This window comes from Pleurodeles waltl, chromosome 9 (genome assembly GCF_031143425.1).
Source record: "Pleurodeles waltl isolate 20211129_DDA chromosome 9, aPleWal1.hap1.20221129, whole genome shotgun sequence".
Lineage (NCBI taxonomy): Eukaryota > Metazoa > Chordata > Amphibia > Caudata > Salamandridae > Pleurodeles > Pleurodeles waltl.
The window spans coordinates 390,204,028-390,229,443 of record NC_090448.1 but is presented as its reverse complement, the minus strand read 5'-3'; the positions used below and the strand labels follow the sequence as shown (position 1 = coordinate 390,229,443).

General features: G+C 47.9%; 1 protein-coding gene across 1 annotated transcript in view; it reads right to left on the bottom strand.

Annotated features, from left to right (window-relative positions):
- The window catches only part of TUT1 (terminal uridylyl transferase 1, U6 snRNA-specific), a 533,529-nt gene that overhangs the window by 427,390 nt on the left and 80,723 nt on the right, over positions 1 to 25,416 (bottom strand). The gene's annotated exons all lie outside the window — the stretch shown is intronic.

The following is a 25,416-nucleotide window of genomic DNA, read 5'->3' as shown; positions in this document are numbered from 1 at the left end:
TTGGGCCTTTTTTCCTTACCAGGAAATAGCAAGAATAAATTCCTAATCCTCTCTGTGAACAAGGGACTTCCTCAATGGACTGTTTTTGTAGTAGGCTGGTAACTTCCTTTTGTAAGAGGCTTTGCTGATGACATGACGTATTTGTAGCTGGGACAGCGGCAGAAGGGGATTTGAAACAAAGTGAGTAACCATTTTGAACAATATTTAAGACCCATTTGTCTCTTGTGAACGCGTGCCAATCTTCCAGGGTTTTTGTGATACTTCTCCCCACCAGAGCGGGTAACGAAGACGGTATAAGTGAAGACTCATTGTTTGGAAGGCGGTTTTGTAGAGGATGCGAGGTGAAATTGAGATCCTCTTCATCTGGCTTGGTTGCGAGAACAGTAGTGGGTGCGGGTCTGCTGCTGTTGAATCCAGTGAGGGGATTGAACCCTCTCTTGGTAAAACCGTCTATAATAAGGTCTGTACCTTCTCCGGGATTCCATTCTCTTCTTGAAGCCTACCACTTTAAATTGTGATGCATAAATTCTGGAGCCAAGCTTATTGTAAGAATTCTGTCATTTGTTCTTCTGGGAAGTCGACAAAAGAAAGCTTTCAGCCAGAGATGCATCTTGCATGGCAAGGATAAAGACTTGCCCTTGATCTTTTCACAAGTGACCACTTTGATTCTGAACTCTGTTGCACATGGTATTCCACAAGGAGCCACCTGTGTGGATTACGAACTATTTTTTGTGAACTCCCACTGGTATTATATGAGCACAAAATAAGTTTTGTGTGGCGTGCTAACATCAAAATACCAGATGACCATGGGTAGAAACTAAGCATGCAAATCTAACCAATGTGTTCTATGTTACAGGTAACCAATTATTACTCCCAATGTAAACAAAGTACAAGAAGTTATTTCCTACTATTGAAGGTAGCTTCCTTGAGCAAACAACCTACTATAATCCTACTATAGTCCCAAGTCACACTTATATAGCAACATATTTGTATTTCAGCTTACAAGACCATGCTTCGATTTATAATGGAGAGTGTAAATACTGAGACTGAGTAGGTATATCATAGGCAAGGCTCCCACGTTACAGCTTTCATTGACTTTTATAGATAAATTCAGATACAGCATTTTTTCTGTCTGCATGTATTTTTTAAAACAGGAAAAAACAGAAAATGTGTATTTTTTCCATGTCTTAGCACGTTCCCATTGAAGACTCACAGGCCAATACCTGTGGCGATTGATAGTATGAAGAATTTAAAAAGTGATGAAATCTTCTTTAAAAATGTATGTACATTTTTGTATTATAATGCTAATATTTTCACATGTGTATTATTATATTTGTCTGCTTATAGTGCTAAAACTCGAAAGGAGCCAAGTTAAAGTGTAAGTACACATTAATCAGTTAAATAAATGTGGAATAATACAAGTTACAACTTCATGGGTTCATGAAACACAAAGTAAATGGATAAATACTATGGGCACAAAGTAAATATGGATAAATGTAGGCATAAATGTTCAAAACATAAGTTATCATAAAAATAGAAGCCCTAACCATAAAGAATATCCACATTTAAAAGTCTAATGTCTAAACTAAAGTCATGTTAAAGATCTTTACATTTTAAATAGCAAACTCCATTGAGGCACAACGAGCTAAGCTATGCATGCCACAATATCAAGTGTTTCTCTTGTTCGATTTCCTAGGCTTACTGCAAATCTCCACAACACTAGTGTGAGTTGGCTGTGGGTTTCTCAAAGTGTAGAAACTACCATAGTTCCATTTGGATCCGGATTGCATTGTTAGTGCATTTTGACAGCAGTAAGTTCAAGCACCAATGACGAGATCACTTGCAGTATTTTTAACAATTGTCTTTTTTCGTCTTTCCTTCACTGAAACATTTTGAATTCATACAGGCTGCTAAAAAGGGAAAGAAAGGCATTTGGTTTTTTAGTTGGAATATGTGTTACATGTGTGAATAAGAATAAATACCCAGGAACTTTAAAAACGAAATCACTGAATGTGTTCCCTCTTAAAAACATAAAACTGACTTAAGCTTACAAAGGCCAGACTGACCAGTCAAACACACAGATTGACATTGCTTTGTCTCCCAAAATATAATATAAGCAGTGTTGAAAATGGCCATCTCTACAGGGTCTCCCCCAAACCTTTTGCCTTCCTCCTCCTATTTTGTGCTGGATGTTTGCTCTGAAAGATTCCAATACTGGAGAACTACAGTTACAGGTAAGTAACTAAGGGCCAGATGTATCAAGCGAATTTGCATTCGCAAACGGTGCGTATGGCCGTTTGCGAATGCAAAAATGCCTTTCATTATGTATGAAAGGCATTTGCTATGCAATTTTAAGGAATCGCTAAAATAGCAATTCCTTAAAATTGCGAGGCCATTTAGAGAATCGCAAATTGCGATTCTCTAAATAAGAAATCGCAAATAAGGAATCCTTATTTGCGATTTCTTAAGCACATGTATCAAGCTTTTCCTTATTGCGAATTGGGCATTAAGGAATCTCAATTACCACCAAGAAAAACTTGGTGGTAACCATGTGCAAATTTTTAAAATGCATTAAAAATTCATTTTTAAAATTGAGATGTAACGCACACATGCCCCTTTGGCATGTGTGCGCCTTACATGTCCTCAAATATTTTTTGGGGTGCCGCAGAGGGGGCCAGCAACCTGGGGTTTTGCATTTCCTAAATTGAGAATTCCAGTTAGGAATCCGCAATTTGGGAAATGCAAAAAATGTGCAAATATGGGCCTACAGGCCCACAGGTGCGAATGGGCTCAGAATCGCTATTTGCGATTCGGTAATAGCATTTGCGATTTTTAAGAAATCGCTATTACCGAATTGCAAATATGATACATACCATTTTGCGAATCAGAAATAGTGATTTTTTTAAAATCGCTATTAGAGATTCGCAAAGTGGTTTTTTCATACATCTGGCCCTAATTTTCTTACTCCAGTATTGTAACTTTCATAGATTCACAAGCTTGAATCAGAGTAGCGAGCAGTATCTATGCACATTGGAACATTGTAGCCATGTATGTCACAGAACACATGTTATATATCATCATCATCATCACTTTATTTCCGTAAAAACATACCATAAAAGTACAGTACAAAGCAATCGAAAAAATAAAATATAAGAAGAAAAACAGATAAAATTGGAAACGAACTCTAAAATCAAGAAAATTTAAGACAGAATAAAACAATAACTAAAATGATTTCCATGAGTATAAAGTTTAAAAAGGACATGCAACCTCAGCTACAGTAGATAATAAATACATTAAACTAATATCCATACACTTAGGTGTGACAACTATACACTATAGTGCCTACTTCTAATATCTACTACTAAGTCTTGTTCTTTAAAATCCCAAGTCTAAAACGCCAAATAGATTCAAAGAATTTTGCCACAGGGCACACAATTTGTACGGATGAGTCTGACTTGAGTACTCTCAGAGCAGGTAAGCAGTTCCTAAAACCCATTTGTTTGCATAGAGGGATGATCCAGAGAGCCCTCTGTTTGTAATATGCATGACACTGAAAAAGAACATGGGAAGCAGTCTTCATTCTCACAGCCCATCGGACATGACATGGACCTATTGATTGAATTGGGCCATTTATAAGTTAAAGAGCGCAGAGGAAGAGACCCTATTCTAAATCTAATGTAAAGGGCACGCGCGAATTCTAGGGAGTGCTGCATCCATGAACAGCTCAAGCTAGTAATGGCATTTAAATTGGAGAAAACTGTCAGTCATGGAAAAGGGCAAAACTTCGACTAATTGCACAGATTGGACGTTAAACCAAAATGCGTCCTTCAAGATCTGGGCGGCATTTTTAGGGATAGAGGAAGGATCCTTCCAATAGGACCCCAGACCAAGATGAGATAGGGACCGTTCAACATAGGCACACCACTTAATTCTGGTAGTAGAATTGGTGCCCACCAGATTGGTCAACCAGCATCTAAATGGAATAAGGGCGTCTAATGACAATAAACTAATCCAGAACAACAGTGGCCTTAAGGCGGCAATCTGATTAATTGGGAGGAGGTTTAAGTCCATTCGGTTGGGCAAAGAAGGGGTACTTGAAGGGACTCTTAACAGCATCCTTACCAAGTCCTCCAGATTGCAATGGGCCCATAGCTCAGCACCATACAAAGCTCCCCCCCCCCCGGATTGAGATTTGTATATTTCAAGAGCAGGAGCCAAAGCAAAACTGGAGGATCTGGATACAAATCTCACAATACCACCCACCCTTTGTTTCAGACACGTTAATGATTTCTGGAGATGGGCATGCCAGTTATGTGAATCTTCTAGTTTAACACCTAGGTAATCAAAAGTGCCCACTCTTGCCAATGTGACGCCCTCTAAGCCAACAGGTCTTTTCATCTTATGCTTTTTATCTCCAAACACCATGTATTTCGTTTTTAATGAGTTAATTTCCAGACCATGGTCTTTACAAAACTCCATAAACCTTGCAAGCTAATTTGAGAGGCCCATGGCAGTTCGGGATATTAGCAAAGTATCATCAGCAAATAGAAGACATGGAATCTTCTGCCCTCCCATATTGGGGGCATCGCTAGAGCAATCCAAAAGGTAGGGAATACATGCATTGATAAATAAGAGAAACAAAGTGGGCGCAAGTACACAACCCTGTCTCACACCACGATCTGTGGGGAACTCTGAAGTTAGTTCACCTGCCAGTCCCCATCGTATTCTGGCACAATTGCCTGTGTAAAGATCTCTAATTATGTTAAGCACGGAGCGGGTCACTCCAGCTTTGCTCATAACTTCCAACAGTTTATGACACGGGACAAGGTCAAAAGCGGGTTTCAGGTCTACAAATGCCACAAAGAGATGGCCTGAGTCCACATCTACAGTTTTCCACTTTACAGTAGTAAAGATGAAAACCTGGTCGATAGTGCTGACCTTGTCTCTGAACCCTGCCTGGAGGTGGCTCAGTGCCTGGTTGTTCGCTATCCATTTCTTCAACCTACTTAATAGCTGATAACAAAATATTTTTTGTAGGTTATCTAGTAGGCTGATAGGTCTGTAATTCCCTGGTAGGCCTTTCTCACCTTTCTTCTGTATTGGCACAATGATTGCCTCCATACAAGAATCAGGATAGGACCTATTAGTCAAAACAATATTCAAAATCCTGTTTACATACGGGGTCCAATTATTCAAATCTGATTTATACATATCTGAGGGGATTCCATCCGGGCCAGGAGCCTTCCCTGATTTTTGAGCGATAATTGCCAACTCAGTTTCTGGGAATCACTGATGAATGGAATAGCGGCATCTCTCCAGAGCTGGTGGCAGCAGGGTCAAATGTAGAACCATACAGCTCCCTAAAGTAAGAGAGCCAGATGTCAGGGGAAATGTAGCACTCTGGGTTTAATGTATGATTTTGGTCTCTACGCGTTACCAAAAGTGTTTAGAGTCGTGGGCCCTGGCAGCCTCGGCCAGTTCACCCCATAGTCTCTCCTCATGCTTAAGTTTACACATCCTACATATGGAGGCATAATTTCTTCTTGCCCTCGCAATGTCTTCCCTATCTTTAGATCTTAACGCTTTAATCAGGGTACTTTTAGCCTCTCTGCACCTCTTGTCAAACCACTTGCTACTAGATTGAAGGTGGGGGTTGCTTCGGTTCATAACAGTTTTGGAAAACAACTCCTTGAGGGCGGCAAAGAGGTCCGCATGGGAGGACATAACTTCCAACGAAGTTAATGAGAGTTGGTCGTCAAAAAGATGATGTCTAAAACTAGAGCACGAAGTTTGTCCCGTAACTTATTGGACCTCTGAAAGGAATCCCATCACACTGTGCGCCTATTGCTAGATAGCTTCAAAACGCCAGGAAATTTGGGAACAGTGAAGGACACAGCTCCTGATATAAGAGTTCTGTCAAATACAATTTGGAGAGGCGCATGGTCACTGGTATACGGTAGGCCCACTTTCACATCTATTATATAATGCCATACCCTTAAATCCAAAAGAATGTAATCCAGGGTACTACTACATGATCCACTAAAGAAGATTGGTCTAGCAGGGGTATCAGCTGGAAAGCGGCCATTACCAAGACGAAGACCATGAAGTATTATGAGATCTAATATCTGCAGCACCCTACTACAAACGGTGGATGACACTGGCTGGATAAAAGAAAGGGGATATTCCATGCTTCGCCTTCAATCTGCATAGCCTCAATAAAAGCAGAATTAAATTCACTTGGCGCATTAAGATCACCCGCAATAATAATGCGATATTTGGGATGGAGGTCTAAAATTAAGGTGTTCAAGAGATCTATGGTGGCAGACTGTTGGTTAGGAGGCCTTTGTCTATTATAGATGTTTATACATAGGACAGGGGTTCCTAGATTTGGCAAAATTGCTATAAACAAAATATCAGGGGAATCTACATGTATCTCCTTTATTTCACCCACCTCTGTCGTCTTAACCCAGGTACATAATCCCCCTATTGCCCTGCCTGCAGGAGACTGCATAGCTTTTTTGATATAAGAGCAGTATCCCGGCCTTTAAACACTGTGCGTGGCCCATGTTTCCTGGAACATACAAATACTGAAATCGTCAACATAAACCCCCCATTCGGAGTCAGCTAATTTACTGTTGATACCAGCCACATTCCAGGACAAAAGCTTCCCAGTTGAGTGTACAGTGGAAAAAATAGGTTCACTAATAAAAACATCTAGGTGGTAGGTGTTAACATGCTCATCATGAAGTGCAGAATTGAGGTTCATAATAGAAGCAGATTGAAGTTCCCGTGAAGGTGCAACTCCTGGGCTTGATACATTTTTTTAATATAATGGGGCCAGTGGATCAAGTCTAATGCTAGAGTTGCAAGAGCTGGAAGAACATAGTCAATCAACGTCTGAAGTGGACCCCTGGAGCTCAGGTTCACATACATTGGTGCCTTCAGGAGCAGAACCCATATCAGTCACAGAGGCTAGGCCAGATGTTGGTCTGGTGGGGGCATAATAACCTGTGACATTGTTTGCTACCGGCAAAGTCGTACATGATGGAGGATTCGGCCTCATGTTTCCCGAAGCGGGACAGCTGTCACTAAAAAAGATATCATGTTCCTTCCTCATATGGTTACGTGCTTCCATATGCAATAGGCCCGTCACCAGATGGGGACTTATAAGATTAAGGTGGTCATTACAACATTGGTGGCAAAAGCCGCTTACCACCGTGCAGAAGGCTGCCAACACACCACCGCGGAATTCCGCCAGGGTCATTATGACCCAAAGGCCGGAATCCACCAAAATCTAGACACCCACACAAGTCCGCCACACCAAAGGTCAGTAATAAACTGGCGATAAGAAATCCTCCACCGTCACGTCAACAGGACCACGCCCACACTATCACGACCCACGAATCCACACGGCGGTCTTTCAACCGCGGTATTCCATTGGCGGTACACACAGCAACGCTCCAAATACACACACATATACAAAAAACATCCACATTGGACAATTCGCAATACCCACACCTGATACACATACACACACCACTCCAACACACCCAATACAATATAAAACACACACCCACATCACCCACAAACCCTTACGACCAAAACTGCGACTGAAGGCCACAGAGACACACCACCATCTACAAACGAGCATCCACAGGCACTCAACACCATCACCCACATAACATCCACGCACCTCACACAACACATCACTAAATATCACCCCACACATCACAACACACACCACCCCACACATCACCCACACCACCCCAAGGCACGGAAAAGACACTCCAGGTTCTCTGAGGAGGAGCTCAGGGTCATGGTGGAGGAAATCATCCGGGTAGAGCCACAGCTATTCGGATCACAGGTGCAGCACACCACAATAGCTAGGAAGATGGAGCGATGGCGCAGAATCGTGGACAGGTTCAACGCAGTGGGACAGCACCCAAGAACTAGGGATGACATCAGGAAGAGGTGGAACGACCTACGGGGGAAGGTGCGTTCCGTGGTCTCAAGACACCACATCGTGGAACAGAGGACTGGCAGCAGACCCCCACAACTAACAACATGGGAGGAGCAGGTCTTGGCTATTCTGCATCCTGAGGGCCTCGCAGGAGTAGCTGGAGGAATGGACTCGGGTACGTCAACTCTTTCATTACTTCATCCCCACCCACCTGCATGCTATTACATACCCCCACCCTCGCCCTCACCCCCATCACTCCAACTCCTCACACATGTCCCAATATCACAAACCACCCATCCCAACACCAAGCCCTGCATGTAACACCAAAGCATGGACACCCATCACCAAAGCATGGCCACTGCACATACCCATACACCCCCCTAAACCATCATCACACAAGGTCCTACACAGGAATGCAAACATTGGGGTACACGGTCACCCACCCATTGCACACCATGGCACACACAGATGTAATAATCATGCTTTTACACCCCTGCAGGACCCCTACAAAACGTCACCGGACAGGAAGGTCCAGACATGTCCACTCAACCCACAGAAGAGGCCCACAGTGACGACAGCAGCTCTGTCCAACTGGATCTAGACGACCAGCCCAGACCATCTGGGACCTCGGGACAGTCGGTTCCCCTCACACTGGCACCGGCCACTACAGAGCTTCCCCTCTCTGGAAACACCAGCACAGCACCCACCCAGCGGGGCCCATACCTCTGTCCCCAGGACACGTCAAGCAGCAGTGTATCCACCACTACAGGGAACCCAGGCTAAACCACCACTCCAACCCCACCAGGGACCTGGTGGCAGTGGTAGTGGTAGTGGGCACACGGTTCAGGGGACAGAGGCTCAGCAACACAGGGGAACTGGGAGGGCTGCTGTATGACAGGGCGAGGACAGGCCCAGGGAACCCACTCTCCACGAGGCACTCTCCAACATCATGGGAGACTACCACCATTCCCAGGAGACAATGGCAACGGTACTGGCCAAGTGTCAGGTAACCCAGCGGCTGCAGGAGGAACAGTATTTAGGCTTCAGGGAAGAACTCAAATCCATTAATTCCACCCTGGGCACCATTGTAGGGGTGCTGAAGGAACTCCTCAACACCAGGAGGGACACTGTGGCACAACAATGGGGCCCCTGACACTAGCCTGGACGATGAACTGCCCACCACCTCCGTCGGCGCTATTGGACAGGACGCACCGCCACAGGACCACCACACCAGCACCCCACCCCCTGCAGAGGGAGAACCACCCCGCAAACGGTCCCTGAGATCCAGGAACAAGGCAGAGAACGATTCCAAGACCCCCCACCAAGAAATAAGACCACCCTGATTGTCATCCATTTGTCCCACCTTGTCACCCTGTCCATACTTAAACTGCCCCAGCTCCACTTACTATGCCCCTTTGGACAATGCACCTGTGAGACTAATAGACTGTACTCTGCCATGGACATTCCTCCACCATCACCCCTCACCATTTTACAACCCCCTCAAATATTGAGCACTTAAACTCCCTTAAAGCACAAAACAATCTGGAGTCTGTCTGTGATTTCGAAATAGTGTATTAGCAATTACAGTGCCAAAATGCTCTTTCAAATGTAATGTCAACATACCTATGTCACACAGCTCTAGTCCATGAGGAAAGAAAGCAGATGTCACACAGTGGGACCCACATCTGTGAAATTGTAAGGGAAAGTGTCAACTCAGTGACCATACACTGGGTGAAAATGACAGACAGTAGAGAGGTAGTCGATTTAAATTAGATGTAGCAGGCAGGTTTGTCTTCTTACCTGTGTCTCACTGGAAGTATTGCAGGATCACTGTGTTCCTGTTGTCGATGTCCTCTTCTTCTGCTTCCTCGTCTTCACTGTCCACAGGCTCCACAGCTGCCACAACACCTCCATCTGGACCATCCTCCAGCAGAAAAGGCACCGGTCGTCGCCATGCCAAGTTGTGAAGCATACAGCAGGCCACAATGATCTGGCACACCTTCTTTGGTGAGTAGAATAGGAAACCACCTGTCATATGGAGGCACCTGAACCTGGCCTTCAGGAGGCCGAAGGTCCGCTCTATAATCGTCCTAGTTCACCCATGGGCCTCATTGTAGCGTTCCTCTGTCCTTGTCCTGGGATTCCTCACTGAGGTCAGTAGCCATGACAGGTTGGGGTAACCAGAGTCACCTGCAAATGGCGAGGGACAACTGTTAAGACACACACTAACTCATAGAGACATCCACAGACCCAGACAACTATTCCCACTGATTTGGGTCCAGGTGCTCACCTAATAGCCACACCCGGTGCCTCTGTAGTTGCCCCATCACATAAGGGATGCTGCTATTCCACAGGATGTAAGCGTCATGCACTGAGCCAGGGAATTTTTCATTAACATGGGAGATGTACTGGTCTGCCAAACACACCATCTGCACATTCATCGAATGGTAACTCTTCCAGTTTCTGTACACCTGTTCACTCCTGCGGGGAGGTACCAAGGCCACATGTGTCCCATCAATGGCACCTATGATGCTGGGGATATGTCCCAGGGCATAGAAGTCACCTTTCACTGTAGGCAATTCCTCCACCTGAGGGAAAATGATGTAGCTCCGCATGTGTTTCAGCAGGGCAGACAACACTCTGGACAACACGTTGGAAAACGTAGGCTGGGACATCCCCGATGCTATGGCCATTGTTGTTTGAAAAGACCCACTTGCTAGGAAATGGAGTACTGACAGCACCTGCACTTGAGGGGGGATTCCTGTGGGATGGTGGATAGCTGACATCAGGTCTGTCTCCAACTGGGCATACAGTTCCTGGATTGTGGCACGATCAAGCCTGTAGGTGATGATCACATGTCTTTCCTCCATTGTCGATAGGTCCACCAGCGGTCTGTACACTGGAGGATGCCGCAATCTCCTCACATGCCCCAGCGGACGGTGCCTATGGAGGAGAACAGCGAGCACAAAGTCAACCAACTCTGAGGTACGTAAACAGAGCTTACTCTGAACATATTCATACATTGAAATTTGCCTGTATGAGTGGTTAGGCAAGGCCTAGGTATGCGTGACGCAGTCAAAAATAAAGCCATGTGGACCCCTGAAATGGTGACTGCCTGACCTGTAAGATGGGACAAGGGGATATGAGTTAACTGCGCTGGCGTTGTACACTGTCGCGGTAGGCGGTCGAAGACCGCGGCGCAATTCTGCATTGGTTAACATTGGACCCTATGCGTCCCAGAAGCCAATGACGATGTACACCGGCGGTGACACTACGCACCGCCGCAGACGTGACCGCCATTTTCTCTCTGTTCAATCACTCGATACCGGATCTTCGACAGGAGAGGACCTACACTGCAAGTGCTGCTGTGACCTCAGTCTGGAAGAGACAATGGCTTGTGTGTCTGGGGAAAGGGCCCCTGCTTTCAGCACGGAGGAGTTGGAGAAACTCGTGGCTGGGGTCCTCCCCCAGTACACGCTACTCTACGGTCCTCCAGACAAACAGGTAAGAACACTGTGACAATGCTGTATGTTCAATGCCTGTGTGGAGTGGGGTGGATGAAAGATAGGGGGGGGGTGAGAATGAGGCGTGCATTAAACGACGGTGAGTGCATGTGCGTCACGGCAAGGGTAGGGATGCGGGCCAATGACTGTGACGGTGCAGTTGGTAATTACTTCTCTTTTCCCCTGTACAATTCCTGTAGGTCAGCGCCCACCAGAAGGAGGACATCTGGCGTGCCATCGCCAGGAAAGTCCGGACCCTGGGGGTCTACCACAGACGGAGCACCCACTGCTGGAAAAGATGGGAGGACATTCGCCACTGGAGCAAGAAGACGGTGGAAGCCCAGCTGGGGATGGCCTCCCAACGTGGGAGGGGTGCCTGTCGCACCATGACCCCCCCTGATGTTCAGGATCCTGGCCGTGGCGTATCCAGACTTGGATGGGCGATTGAGGGCATCACAGCAGCCACAAGGGGGTGAGTACATTCTCATTCTGTTGATTCAGCTCGCATTTTAGGTGTCTGGGTGGGGAGGTGGACTGTGGGTTCCCCTAGGCCAGGGTGAGTTTTCTAGTTAAGTTCCCTTCTTCTGGCAGGCCCTCTGGCACCCCACCCCACCTGTGTACAGTGCCAACTACACCTAGTCAGGCTCCTGTGACATCCATGTGTGCAGAAATCGGCCATAGCCTTGTAAGCCATGTTCCTGGGATTGAATAGTGGACCCCAAGTGCGTGGCGTAGTGCAAGGGTCTTCTGTGTCTGTCGTGTCCACCAACGGTAGCGGTATTGTATGCACTGAAAATGTCTCTCTTCTGTCTCCTCCCCCCCCACTTTTTGTGGTCTCCCTTTACTTGTATGCATTAGCATCATCAGGCGGAGGAGCAGTGCCACCGGAGCAGGAGAGAGCTGCATCCCACATGGCCCTGGAGGGCGACACTACGGACTCTGAATTCACCAGTGGGACGGAGGACGAGGGGAGCTCCACGGTGGGGACAGGAGCCGACACCAGCGATACAGACTCCTCCTCTGATGGGAGCTCCATTGCGGTGGCGGCCCCATCTGTGCCCCCGCATCTACAGGTACAGCCGCCACCCCCCCTACCAGCAGCCCCTCAGCCTTTGCCCCCATGCCCACTCACCCAGGAGGGTGGGCATTACCTTTGCCCCAGGCACCTCAGCCCCTGCCCTGTCACCCCTGCTGCCCTCAGTGAGGAGGCCATTGACCTCCTCAGGTCCCTCACTGTTGGGCAGTCTACCATTTTGAATGCCATCTAGGGTGTAGAGAGGCAGCTGCAACAGACCAATGCATACAGGAGGACATGGAGGGCATTCATTCTGGTCAGGCATCCCTTCAGCAAGCTTTTCAGACTCTGGCCTCAGCACTGATGGCAGCCATTGTCCCTGTCTCTAGCCTCCCCCCTCCAACTTCTTCCACCCAGACCGAATCCCCTGTACCCCAGCCTATCCCAAGCACACCTTCAGACCACCATGCACACACAAGGGAAGCTCAGGCAAACATAAGCACCACACGTCCCACAGGCACTCACGCAAGCATCACACACATGCAGACACACCAACATCCACTCCCTCCACTGTGTTCCCCTCCTCCTCGTCTCCCTCCTTCCTCCCTGTCTCGTCTCCACTCACCCCTGCATGCACTACATCCTCAGCCACTACGTCCATCACCAGCACACCCACCACCACACCCCGCTAACGTGCAGTCACCACCCCCACTACCATTCACACGTCCCCTGTGTCCTCTCCCAGTGTGTCTGTGAGGCCACCTCCCAAGGTACACAATAGCAGCCACACACCCAGCCAACAGCCATCCACCTCACGACAGCCTCCAGCCCATGCACCTTCACCCAAAGTCAGAAAAAGTACACCTCCTACAACCACAACCTCTTCCTCCACTCCCAAACCCCCTCCAGCTACCCATGCTAAAGAAACTTTTCCTGGCCAGCCTTGACCTCTTTCCCTCACCTCCCCCACCCCGTCAGTCTCCTAGGGCCCGACTCTCCAGGTCCCAACCTAGCACCTCAGCCACATCATCGGCGGGACCAGTGGTGATAGTAGTCACCGGATTATGGAGTGCTCAGACCACCACCAGCTGAACCGCTCCCCAGGACACCGCCGCCAGCAGCCCCGCAGGCCAGTCAGCACCAATGATTCCGACACTACTGAGTCCGCCACGGGCAGGATGATGCACTCTGGGCACAAGGCCCCCTCAAGAACCAGTGGAGAGATACATCCACTACCTCAGTCCTTGGCAGGATGAAGGACTCTGGGCACAAGGCCCCCTCCAGAACCAGTGGAGTATCACATCCTTTACCTCAGTCCTTGGCAGGATGAAGCACTCTGGGCACAAGGCCCCCTCCAGAAACCAGTGGAGACTGTTATCTACTTGAGAGAGTGTGGCTGCCACTCCCCAGGATTGCACAGTGGGCAACCCACCCACTGTAGAGACTTGAGAGACTATGGCTTTGCACTCCCCAGGATTGCACAGTGGAGAAACCAACCACTGTAGAGACTTGAGAGCCTATGGCTTTGCACTCCCCAGGATTGCACAGTGGGCAACCCACCCATTGTAGAGACTTGAGAGACTGTGGCTTTGCACTCCCCAGGATTGAACAGTGGGCATGGAGCCGACTCATGGATCTGCAGTAGTGCACTCAACCGGCTGAGGTGTCCCCCCCCCTTCACTTCCCCCTGAGGTGCCTGTTTTATTTCTATCTGATGCCCCTGCAGGGTTCTCTCCGTTTTGATCGGGTATTGAGTGTGGGCCTCGCCCTTGCCTTTTGGGCCCAGTGATCCACGGACTATGATGGTGGAATCCCTTGGACTTGTGTTCTTGGTGTATATAATTGTATATAGTATAAATGTATGTATTTGTAAATATTTTTGATGTATGTAATTGGAATATATCACAATTATTCGACTCATTTCCTTTTGTCCTTGCATTCTTCCAGGGGGGTTGAGGGGTGTAATTGTTATGTATTAGCATGTGTGTTGTAGGAGGTGGGAGTGGGGGTGGGGGTGGGGGTGTTGCATGTGTGTCACTGTTTTTTCCCTCCCCTCTCCCCTGTGTCGTAGGTGCAGTACTCACCGTTGTCTTCGCCACCGGCGTTCGTGCTCCTGGTAGAGGAGCAGGAAGATAAAGGCTGGCAGGATCTGGAGCTCGGGTTCCATGGCGCCCTGATTTCTCATGGGTTGTGTAGAGGTGAGCGTTTTCCCTTCGAAGTCCTGTTTCCGTTGTGTTTTTGTTCGCGGGGAATCCGCCCCAGAAAAGGTGGCGGATTGGTGGGTTGTAATAGTGTGGGCGGTACATTGTCCTCCGCCTGTCTGTTGGCAGTTACCGCCGCGGTGTTTGTTTCTACCGCTGTGGCGGTCGGAGTGTTAAAGTGGCTGTCTATGTTGGCGGTTTCCGCCACGGTCGTAATTCCATTTTGTTTCCCGCCGGCCTGTTGCCAGTTTTACCGCCGCTTTAACATCGACCGCCAAGGTTGTAATGACCACCTAAGTTTTATAGTATCCCGCCCACCGGATAGGCCGCTTGACCATTTGGCCGATACAATGTCGGCATGGATAATTGAGCCACAGCCTCTGTCATGGCGAATCCAATGTGAGTCCTTATTAATAAGTGAAAATTTATCTTCCCACAATTTTACTGGGAGCGAAGGGACATTGCACATATAAATGCAGTTGTCATTGTTCATGTGAGAAATCTGTCCAGATGCTAATGTGGTGTACCAATTCAAGTCTAGATGGGAAAGAGAAGGCATAATCTTTTCAGAAGGGGACACAGCAGATCTACTATGATACTTCTTTGTTTGGAACCTAAAAGAGCCTCGGAGTTCAACAACAAGCCAGTTGGCAAAGGCCCGGGAGCAGGAAGATGGTTAGTTAAAAAAGGCGTTGACTTCGGTTCACAAGAAGGAGGTGAGTCATTCTTCTTAAGAAGCTTAAGAACTTCAGATAATAAATGCTTCAGATCACCTACTTCACTCTTTAAGCTATACACCAATGCTAATAGGTCTTCTCTAGGGGGATCGCGTTCAGGGAGCAGTGGTGCCGAGGGGATCTGTTGGGCACTATCCGAGTCTTGTAATTCCAGTATAGAAAAACAGTTAAAACAAGAAATCCCATGGATGACTGTGTCGGTTTCTAAAACTTCCAAGTTGGAATTAGGTACAGAGTATGTGGGGGGGACTAGCATTCCAAGAAAGGCTTTGAGGAGCAGGTGCTTGAGGCGGGGCACTAGTGGGCTGGGCATCAGAGGAAGGATGTGATCCAGCTGTTAGGGACGGGATGAGAGTACCCGATTTCAACTTCTTTCGAACATTTCTCTCTTTTTTGTAAAGGATCAATTCCACTTCTTCTATCAAATTGTCAATCTCTTTGGACACGCAATTGGTGTGAGGTTGCGTGACTTTATTAGGTTTTGAGATTTTCAATTTAGCAGGGCCCAGTTCGGGACTTCCTCTCGCCTTGTGCTTCCCCATTGTAAAAAGAGGCCTGTGCACCGATAAAAAAACACAGATACACAAAGAACCCCGGACCATACCTTAGGGCCCAGAGGGGGAGCCCAGCCAGGCCTCCGACGGTCTCTGACAGGCACAGACCGGCCCTCCCACAGCCTGTGCGCGTCCTGCGCAATACGTTGCGCGGTACGCTTTGTAGCGTCTGGGTTGCTGTGAAGGAGGCAGTAGGCTGCCTGGAATCCTGGGGGTTGGAGTCCCCTCTGCCCCCAAACAACAGGAAGAGCTGTCACTCGTTGCGCGGTACGCTTTGTAGCGTCCGCGTTGCTGTGAAGGGGGCGGTAGGCTGCCAGGAATCCTAGGGGTTGGAGTCCCCTCTGCCCTCAAACAACAGGAAGAGCTGTCACTCGTTGCGCGGTACGCTTTGTAGTGTCCGCGCTGCCGGGAATCCTGGGGGTTGGAGTCCGCTCGGACCCCAAACAACAGGAAGAGCTGTCACTCGTTGCACGGTAGGCTTTGTAGCGTCCGCGTTGCTGTGAAGGAGGCGGTAGGCTGCCGGGAATCCTGGGGGTTGGAGTCCCCTCTGCCCCCAACAACATATTATATATATCAACATTTCAAATGAAATACTGTCTGTTTCCCCATCTTCCCCCCCTTTTTTTTCCTTTCAAAACATCATAAACCTTGGATCTGAATCCAAAAGTAACAGTCATAAACAATGCGCATACCTGATCTTAGGATGGAGGGATGAAAGAGATGGCTCACCTTCACCGGAAGAGGTTCCTGAGGACCCACTGCTACCTCTCCTTGAGATAGTGCATCCAAGCAGTTATGTCTTGTAAACGTATGGTAGCTTTTCCACGTCGCTGCTCTACAAATGTCTTGCAGCGGACCCCCGCAAACATCGCTGCTGAGAAAGAAACTGCCCACGTAGAGTGTGCACGGACCGATAAATGCAGTGGTTTGCCCGCTGCCTGATGGCAGAATCTAATAGGTGAGGAGATCCATCTGACTATACTCTGTTTGGAGAGCGGTTGACCTCACCTGGATGCACGGTAAGCTACAAACAGCTGATTGGACCTGCAAAAGGACTTAGCTCTGTCCAGATAGAATTTAATAAATCTTTCAATGTCTAAAGAGTGCAAAGCTCTCTCTGCAGGAGATGATGGATGTGGAAAAAAGGTTATGAAAACTAAGGGCTCGTTCAGGTGAAAATTCGAAGGGACCTTTTGAATAAAATGCGGGTTAGTGCGTAGGAGTAATCGGTTTTGTTTGATCTGTAAAAACGGCTCCTGTATGGAAAGAGCCTGTATCTCACTGACTCGTCTGGCTGATGTGAGGGCCCCCAGTAAGGCAATTTTCCAGGAGAGGAATTTCAGAGAAGCTCGATGAATCGGTTCAAACGGGTGCTTCATTAGTTGCGCTGGAACAATATTCAGGTTCCACGAAGGAGGAGGAGGTCTGAATGGAGGAAAAACTCTGATAAGTCCTTTCAGAAACCGTTTGATTAATCTAGAGGAATATAACGAAGGTAAAGAGTCTGAACACCTGTAAGATGCTATTGCTGCCAGATGCACCTTTATAGAGGAATGCGCGAGACCTGATTGCTCTAAATGCAGTAAATAAGGCAATATTTGCTCCGGTGGTGAGGAGAACGGATCAATTTGCTGTTGATGACACCAGAAACAAAAACCTCTTCCACTTGCAAGAGTAAGTCTTATTAGTGCTATCTGCTCTAGCCTTTGACAGAATGTGTCTGCAATCCTGTGGAATATTTAAATGTGCAAATTCCCTGTGCTCAGGATCCATGCTGACAATCGCATCGAGTTAGGATCCGGATGCGATATCTGCTGCCCTTTGTTCGTTGTCAGTAAGTGCAGAGATGGTTTTAGCGGGATGTGAGGCTTCACTGAGAGAAGAAGAAGCTCTGCAAACCAGTGTTGGCGAGGCCAGTACGGAGCTATTAATAGAGTGCATGGCTTTCTCTTCATCTTTGTCAGGATCAATGGTACAGGAGGAAAGGCGTAAGCAAAGATGCCTGACCAAGCCATGGAAAACGCAGTCCCCCATGATCCCTTTTGGTGATGCCAGCTTGCGAAGTATTGGCATTTGGCGTTCCACTTGCTGGCAAAAAGGTCGATTTTGGGCGTTCCCCACTAGGAAAAGATGTGATCTACTGTGGACTGGTCCAGTTCCCATTCGTGGCAGCTCGATCTTTGCCTGCTGAACCAATCCGCTATGTTGTTCTCTATCCCCGGCAGATGCACCGCTGTGAGCCTGATGCCTTGCTGCGAGGCCCAGTTCCATATTTTTTTTAAGCTTCCCTGAAGAGGGTAAGAGATCTTGTGCCTCCCTGTTTGTTGAGGTAGTGCATCGTAGTGGTTTTGTGTGTTCTTATTACCACCTCTGATCCAGCTATCTTTGGAAGAAAAGCCTGTAAAGCCAGATCAACTGCTCTGAGCTCCAGCAGATTGATGTGCATTGTCCTCAACTCTAGTAGCCACTTGCCACATACTCGAAGGTCTTGACGGTGATAGTCCACGGTGCTGGACGATGGAGAAACGAAAGATGATGCTTCTGAGACCACCATATCAGAGCTTTGACTATTGCTGGGGTTATGCTTATCCGATCTTCGAAGATTCCCGAAATCTGGAGCCATTGAAGATTGAGCTGCTCCTGTAGTGGCTGCATCTTGAGTCTGCAGAGAGGAACTAGAGGTATGCATGATGACATCATGCCCAACAAAGATTTCTAAAGGCAAACTGAAATGCAGTTTCTTCTCTATATCAACTTTGCTAGAGTTAGTAACTTTTGTTGTCTCTCTACAGTGGGACACGCCGTGGTGGATTCAGTGTCCCGATTTGCTCATAAAAAGGTGATTCTGCATGATGGTAGGAGTTAGGACTTCTCCCAGTTGATGGTGAGGCCTAAGCTGTTGAGTAAGGAAACGCACTTTCTTCTTGATTTGCGCACTCCTGCGTAGGTGTTTGTCTTTATCAGGCAATCGTCGAGATATAGGAATATCTGGTGTTTTCTCCTCCTGAGGAAGGCTGCAATTGGCGCTAGGCACTTGGTAAATATCCTGGGAGCTGACTGTAGGCCAAAAGAAAGGACACAAAATTGAAAATGGCTTCCGGCTACCATGAATCTCAGGTACTGTCTGTGGGTTGGGTGAATAGGAATGTGGAAATATGCATCCTTTAGGTCTAGTGTAGACATAAAATCTCCCTGGTTCAGTCGCAGAAGGACATCCTGTAGGCTTATCATGCAGACCAACTGTTGTAACAAGTAGATGTTTAATTCTCTGAGGTCGAGGATCGGCCTCAGTCCTTCCACTTCTTGCGAATAAACCCCCCTTCCTTGCTGTGATAGAGATACTTTCTCTATTGCTCCTTTGAGGAGCATCTTGTTGATCCCCCTTTTGAGCTGTTCTAGATACCTTGATGGAGTCCTGCGAGGAGGATTGGAAGGAGGTAGTTGGACAAACTCCAAAGTGTGGCCCTGTTTCACTAATTGTAGGAGCCACTTGTCTCATGTGATGACTTGCCATGTTTGAAAAAAAGGGATATGTTTCTGCCTAAAACCAGAGGAGGAGGGTCGGATGTAGCCAGAGCCTTGGGTGTATCAGGCTCTGCAGGGCGAGTTGAGCATCCCCTAGAGCCAGATCTGCTGTGAGCCGCTTGTGGCGGTTGCCTTTGTGGGTAGTATTGCCTGAACTGCTGAGAGGAGGAAGGATACGTTGAGTATCTGTATTGCTGCTAGCCTCCCCTATATGAAGGCAGTCCACGTCCTCTGGCTCAAAAGGAAGGCTTCCGAAACTTGAGTTTCCAATGATTTCGCTGTATCCGTGTCGGATTTAATAGATTGCAGAGCCTCATCAACATGTCTCCCAAACAACGCTTGGCCATCGAAAGGTAGGTCTAAAACTTTATTCTGGACCTCAAGCTGGAATGATGTAGCTCTTAGCCAGCCTTGCCTCCTAAGGACAGCTGCACCTGCGAGCTGGCGAAATGCAGTCGTGGCTATGTCCATAGAAAAGACTATCAGTTCAGCTGACGTACGCTCTCCCTCATGCAACTACTTCTTCGCCTCTGATTTTACATCCTCCGGCAACTGGTCAATATGCGTGGCGATGCCTGACCATAGCTGTCTGTCATATCTGGCTAACACTGCCAGAGAGTTAGCAGCTCTTATAACGAGGCTAGCCATGGACAAGAACCTCTTCCCAACATTGTCCAACCGTCTACCCTCTTTGTCCGGAAGTGCGGTAATTGGAGCAGAGTTTTTTTTGGACCTTCTCTGTGCCGCCTGAGTAACCACTGAGTCTGGATGAGGGTGACCAGTGAGACATGCTGGGGTATCCTCCGGTGCTTTGTATTTTTTGTCTAGCCAAGGCAGCACCACCATGACCGTAGCCGGGTTATGTACAACTTTCAACCCCTCTTCCCATAAGTAGTCGACTAATGGTATAGAGTGGACAGATTTCTGAAACGCTCTTTAAAATCATATAAGAAGCAATCTGTTTGCTTGGACGGCATAGGCAGAGTGCACCATTTAGCCGCTCTCTCCAGAAGATTATGGAATCCCCCGATGTCATCTGGAGTGGAATCCACCTTCGGTTGAGAAGGAGGAGCAGGAATAATATATTCATCCCACTCCGACCGAGTGTCAAGGAGCTCCCCTTCTTCTTGATCACCTTCCGACACATCAGTGTCCTGCGGTAAAGTCATATCCGGCGTGGCCACATTGACTAGTGGCAAAGAGGTTGGCCTCTGACGTGGAGTGGTAACCCCTGAAACGGGCGACGAAGGAGGTTGCTGTCCTTGAGGAGGAAAACGCTTACTGTAGTCAGCCAGCATTGCTCTGAGATCCGAGAGCAAAGAGGTTGGTATATATGCCCCCTCCTAATATTGTTGATCTCCTCCATAGTACTGTGGGTCATATGTTTTACCATTTTCATCATTGTCCTCTTGATATTTGACATTTAATTGTGAGGGGCTATGTGCTATTCCATTGTCTGCCTCTCCATCCCCCTCCGGCAGGTATACTGGTATGAGAGGGGTCACCTTACTAGGTGAGGTATGCTTTGGGGTAAGTTTTTCTTGTTTTTTCTGCTGTTTTTGTCTTATCGACGGTGTTGTCGATGGCGCAGATATAGACGAAACCATAGAGATCTTAATCGTCGACAGCCTTATTGAAGAGTCTACCGTCGACGATGGCAATGCGGACCCCATTGTTACTGCCGCCGAAGACGATGTGGTGTAGATCCTCGTCTACGATGACGTTGTCGACGGTGGGACACTCATCATCAACGATGTTGTCATCAAAACTGCCGTTGACGCTGAAACAGTGGAAGTCGTCGTCGACAGTGAAAAAGCACTTACCGACGATGAATCAGTCGTAGACGGTACAGTCTTTGCCCCAGTAATACATGAGGGCCTTTTGAAAGGCACAGATGGTGGTACATAGGATGACTTCTTGTGCCTTTCAGAGCTGCTGGCAGGACCTCTCTCCCCTTTCTTGGAAGATCTCTGAGGTGAAGTAGAGGGGCTGCTGCCCTTGTAAGACCCAGAGGCGGTCTTTTTGTGGGCTTTTCTTGACTGTTGTGAAGGAGATCTTGTATCTGATCTTGACCTTTTTGATGACTTTTGGATATTGTTGAGTCATCACTATCAGAATCCGAGACTGGACCATCTCTGTACTTAAGTTTCTGCAGCCAAATCAATCATCTGCCTTCTCTATCCTTTAGAGTTTTAGAGGAAAAGGTACGACAAACCTTGCAGTCCTTGGCTGAGTGGTCTGGATAAAGGCAGTATATGCAATCCTGATGAGGGTCTTCAGAATGTAGTCTCTTTTTACCACAGGTCTCGCAAATTCTGAATAAACCCTTCTTCTCCTTGTCAGACATATTGTAGGTCTTACCCACAATTAGTCAAGTAAAGTTTTAGCAGAGAAAAAAACTTAAAGCTAATCTAAAGGTGAGAAGAAGGAGCAGAGCTCTGAGGAGACTCCCTAGCACGGCATGCAGTAGGAAATCTGAGGTACTGGAGCTTCTCTCAGGAGTGTTCTAGAGGGCGGTGTCGTCTGATTGGTGGATGCTCAAGTTTGGTCCTTTTTCTTAAAATGACTCTGATAGTTTGGTAAATTAAAGAGGCTTGGAGCCCTTGTATTATATCTATTCCAACACTACTTAGATAAATATACCGGGGGCTCCCATCTCGACAACGGGGAATGATTCAAGCATGTGAATCTATGAAAGTTCCAATACTGGAGTAAGTGAGAACCAGGTTCAGGTCCCCCTGATGAAGGGTGAAGGGGAAAACAATGTACAAGTCCTTTGAGAAACCTATTTACAATAGGGGTGTACAAAACTGGCCTGCTGTGTGGTGAGTACCTAAGGTAATTACACCTTCTACCAGGTCCAGGTATCCCCTCTTAGTGAAGTGTAAACAGTGTATAGAAGCCAGGCTCTCAATAGGTAGCTGTGGATGAGTAGCCAAGGCTTTTCTAGGAGACATGCAAAGCTCATGCAATACCACTGTAGTCAAGCAGCACTTACACACATGAAACAAACCAAACAGTGTTACAAAAGTAAAGGTACTTTATTTTAGTGACAATACCAAAATTACTACAAAGGCAATACTCCCTTAGGTGGTAAGTAAACTCACTAAATATGTCCACCAGCAATCAGAAATAGGCATAGAAAAGGTTAAAAAAGAGTGCAATGAAGATAATCAATAGTGACCATAGGGGGATCCCAAACTAAACACTACAAAAAAGGAATGCGAACACAGGACCCCCACCTAGGTATGTGGAATGTGTAGAAGGGAGCTGGGGGTACTAGAAAACCACAGAAGTAAGTAACACAATACCCCCCATTGACCAAGAAAGCAGGAATACATCACTGGAACTTCCCCAAACCACCCAAAAGGAAGAAAAAGAAGACACCCAGACAAGACTGCAAGAAACCAGCCGTGGATTCCTGGAGAAGAAAACCTGTGAGAGAGGGGACCAAGTCCAAAAGTGTCAGTGGAGACCAGGAGGAGTGGGAGCTACTACCCACCCAGCTGTACTTGCAGGAGTTGGTCGACGGTGAGGAAGAACAGGTCAGCACTGCAGCTCTGGAGCCGGAGAACAGTTCCTGATGGATGCAGAAGATGTCCCACCCTGGAGTGAAGACTACAGACTGGTGTCGGTGCAGAAATTCCACCAACAAGCGTTGGCAAAAACAAATTTGCGGACAGTGGAAAAGTGGAGCTTCCAGGGACCAACAATGCCCAGGTGAACTCGACAAGGCAGGGGGAGGTGTTGGGTCAGCTACACAGAGGACCCACAGGAGCGGAGGAGGCACCCACAGGAGACCCACAGGACAGAGACAGAGAAGTTGCAGAAGGAGCCCATGCAACACTACAGAAATGGATCCCACGCCGCAGGAGAACCACGCAGAGGGCTGTGCATCGCAGGAGGGAGTGCTGGGGATTGGAGTGACATTGCCTCAAGATCCCTTGGAAATGATGCAAACAAGCCTTGGCAGCTGCAAGAGACGTGGCGCACAGGGGTACTGTCTTGTGTGGGAAGGCAAGGGCTTACCTCCACCAAAGTTGGACACTTGGCAGAGTGGACCCTGAGGACTACTCCAGACCACCAACTGTGATGCAGGACCCACGCAGCTCAAGATGATGGGAGATCCACACAGCCGGTTGTCATTGCAGCAGGTCTCTGTGCATGCAGGGGAGTGACTCATTCACTCCAAGGGAGATTCCTTCTTCTTCTTCTTGTGCAGGCTGAAGAGTTGCTGTCTTCTGAGGATGCATAGCTGGGGAAATGTTGCAAAGCTAGCAGGAGCCGTGGAAACAAAGCTGCAGAAGAGTCTTCTTCGTGGATTGCAGTGTTGTCGGCTCCTGGAGGGTCCAGTCGCAGTTCTAGTGGCCAGAAGTCAAAGTGGAGGTTGCAGAGGAATCCTGCTGGAGTCTTGCAAGCCGAATTTGAGGACCCCACCCAAGGCATCAACCCTAAACAGCCCTGAAATTGTTCACCTAGCCAGGTAAGCACCTATAAGGAGGGGGCACTGACATCACCTGCCTGGCCTGGACACTCAGATGCCCCCAGAGTTCCCTGTCAACCTTGGAAACAAGATGGCAGAACCCAGGGACCCTCTGGAAGAGCTCTGAGCACCACCCCTGGAGAGGTGATGGACAGGGGAGTGGTTACTCCCACTTCCATTGTCCAGTTTTGAGCCAGAGCACGGACTAAGGGTCCCTGAAACTGTGTGGACTGGTTTATGCATGGAGGGCACCAAAAGTGCCCTTCAAAGCATACCAGTGACTTGGGGGGGCTACCCCCCCCAAGCCAGTCACACCTACTTCCAAAGGGAGAGGGTGTTACCTCCCTCTCCCAAAGGAAATCCTTTGTTCTGCCTTCCTAGGCTTGGTCAGATCAAGCAGCAGGAAGACAGAAACCTGTCTGAGGGGTGGCAGCAGCTCGGGCTGCCCGGAAAGCCCTGTAAGACTGGTGGGAGCAATGCTGGGGGTCCTCTAAAGAGCCCCCAGAGTGCATGGAATCATACTTTCAATACTTGCAACAGTATTGGGGTATGATTCCTACATGTTTGATACCAAACATGCCTAGGTTCGGAGTTACCATTATGTAGCTAGACAAAGGTAGTGACCTATGTCCAGTACATGTGTAAAATGGCATCCCCGCACTCACAAAGGCCAGGAAAATGGGCCGGGAATTTGTGGGGGCACCTCTGATAGTGCAGGGGTGCCCTCACACACAGGTACCTGCACCCTGCCCTCTGGGCTGTAAGGGCCTACTACAGGAGTGACTTATAGTGACCTGGTGCAGTGACCTGCAGTGAAAACAGGTGCATGCACCTTTTCACACAGAACCCTCTGCATGGGCTCCCTATGGGTGGCAGAATAACTGCTGCAGCCCAGAGTGATCCCCTGGTGCCCCAATGTGCTGGTCACCTAGATACCATATACTAGGGACTTACACGGGGGGTACCAGTATGCAAACTGTGGGGAGAAAAATGAAAATGTCACTTACCCAGTGTACATCTGTTCGTGGAATCAGTCGCTGTAGATTTGCATGTTTTGCATAGCTCGCCATCTGGTGTTGGGCCGGAGTGTTACAAGTTGTTTTTCTTCGAAGAAGTCTTTCGAGTCACGGGGCCGAGTGACTCCTCCTTTTGTCTCCATTGCGCATGGGCGTCGACTCCATCTTCGATTGTTTTTCCCCGCAGAGGGTGAGGTAGGAGTTGAATTGCAGTAATAGTGCCCATGCAATGGAGTGACTAAGTATGTACCTATTTAAGGTTGAGAGGATACATATACAAATAGTTGAAGGTAACTTCCAAACTGCTACAGGCTCCCGGGGAGGCGGGTGGGCACATGCGAATCTACAGCGACTGATGCCACGAACAGATGTACACTGGGTAAGTGACATTTTCAGTTCGATGGCATCTGTCGCTGTAGATA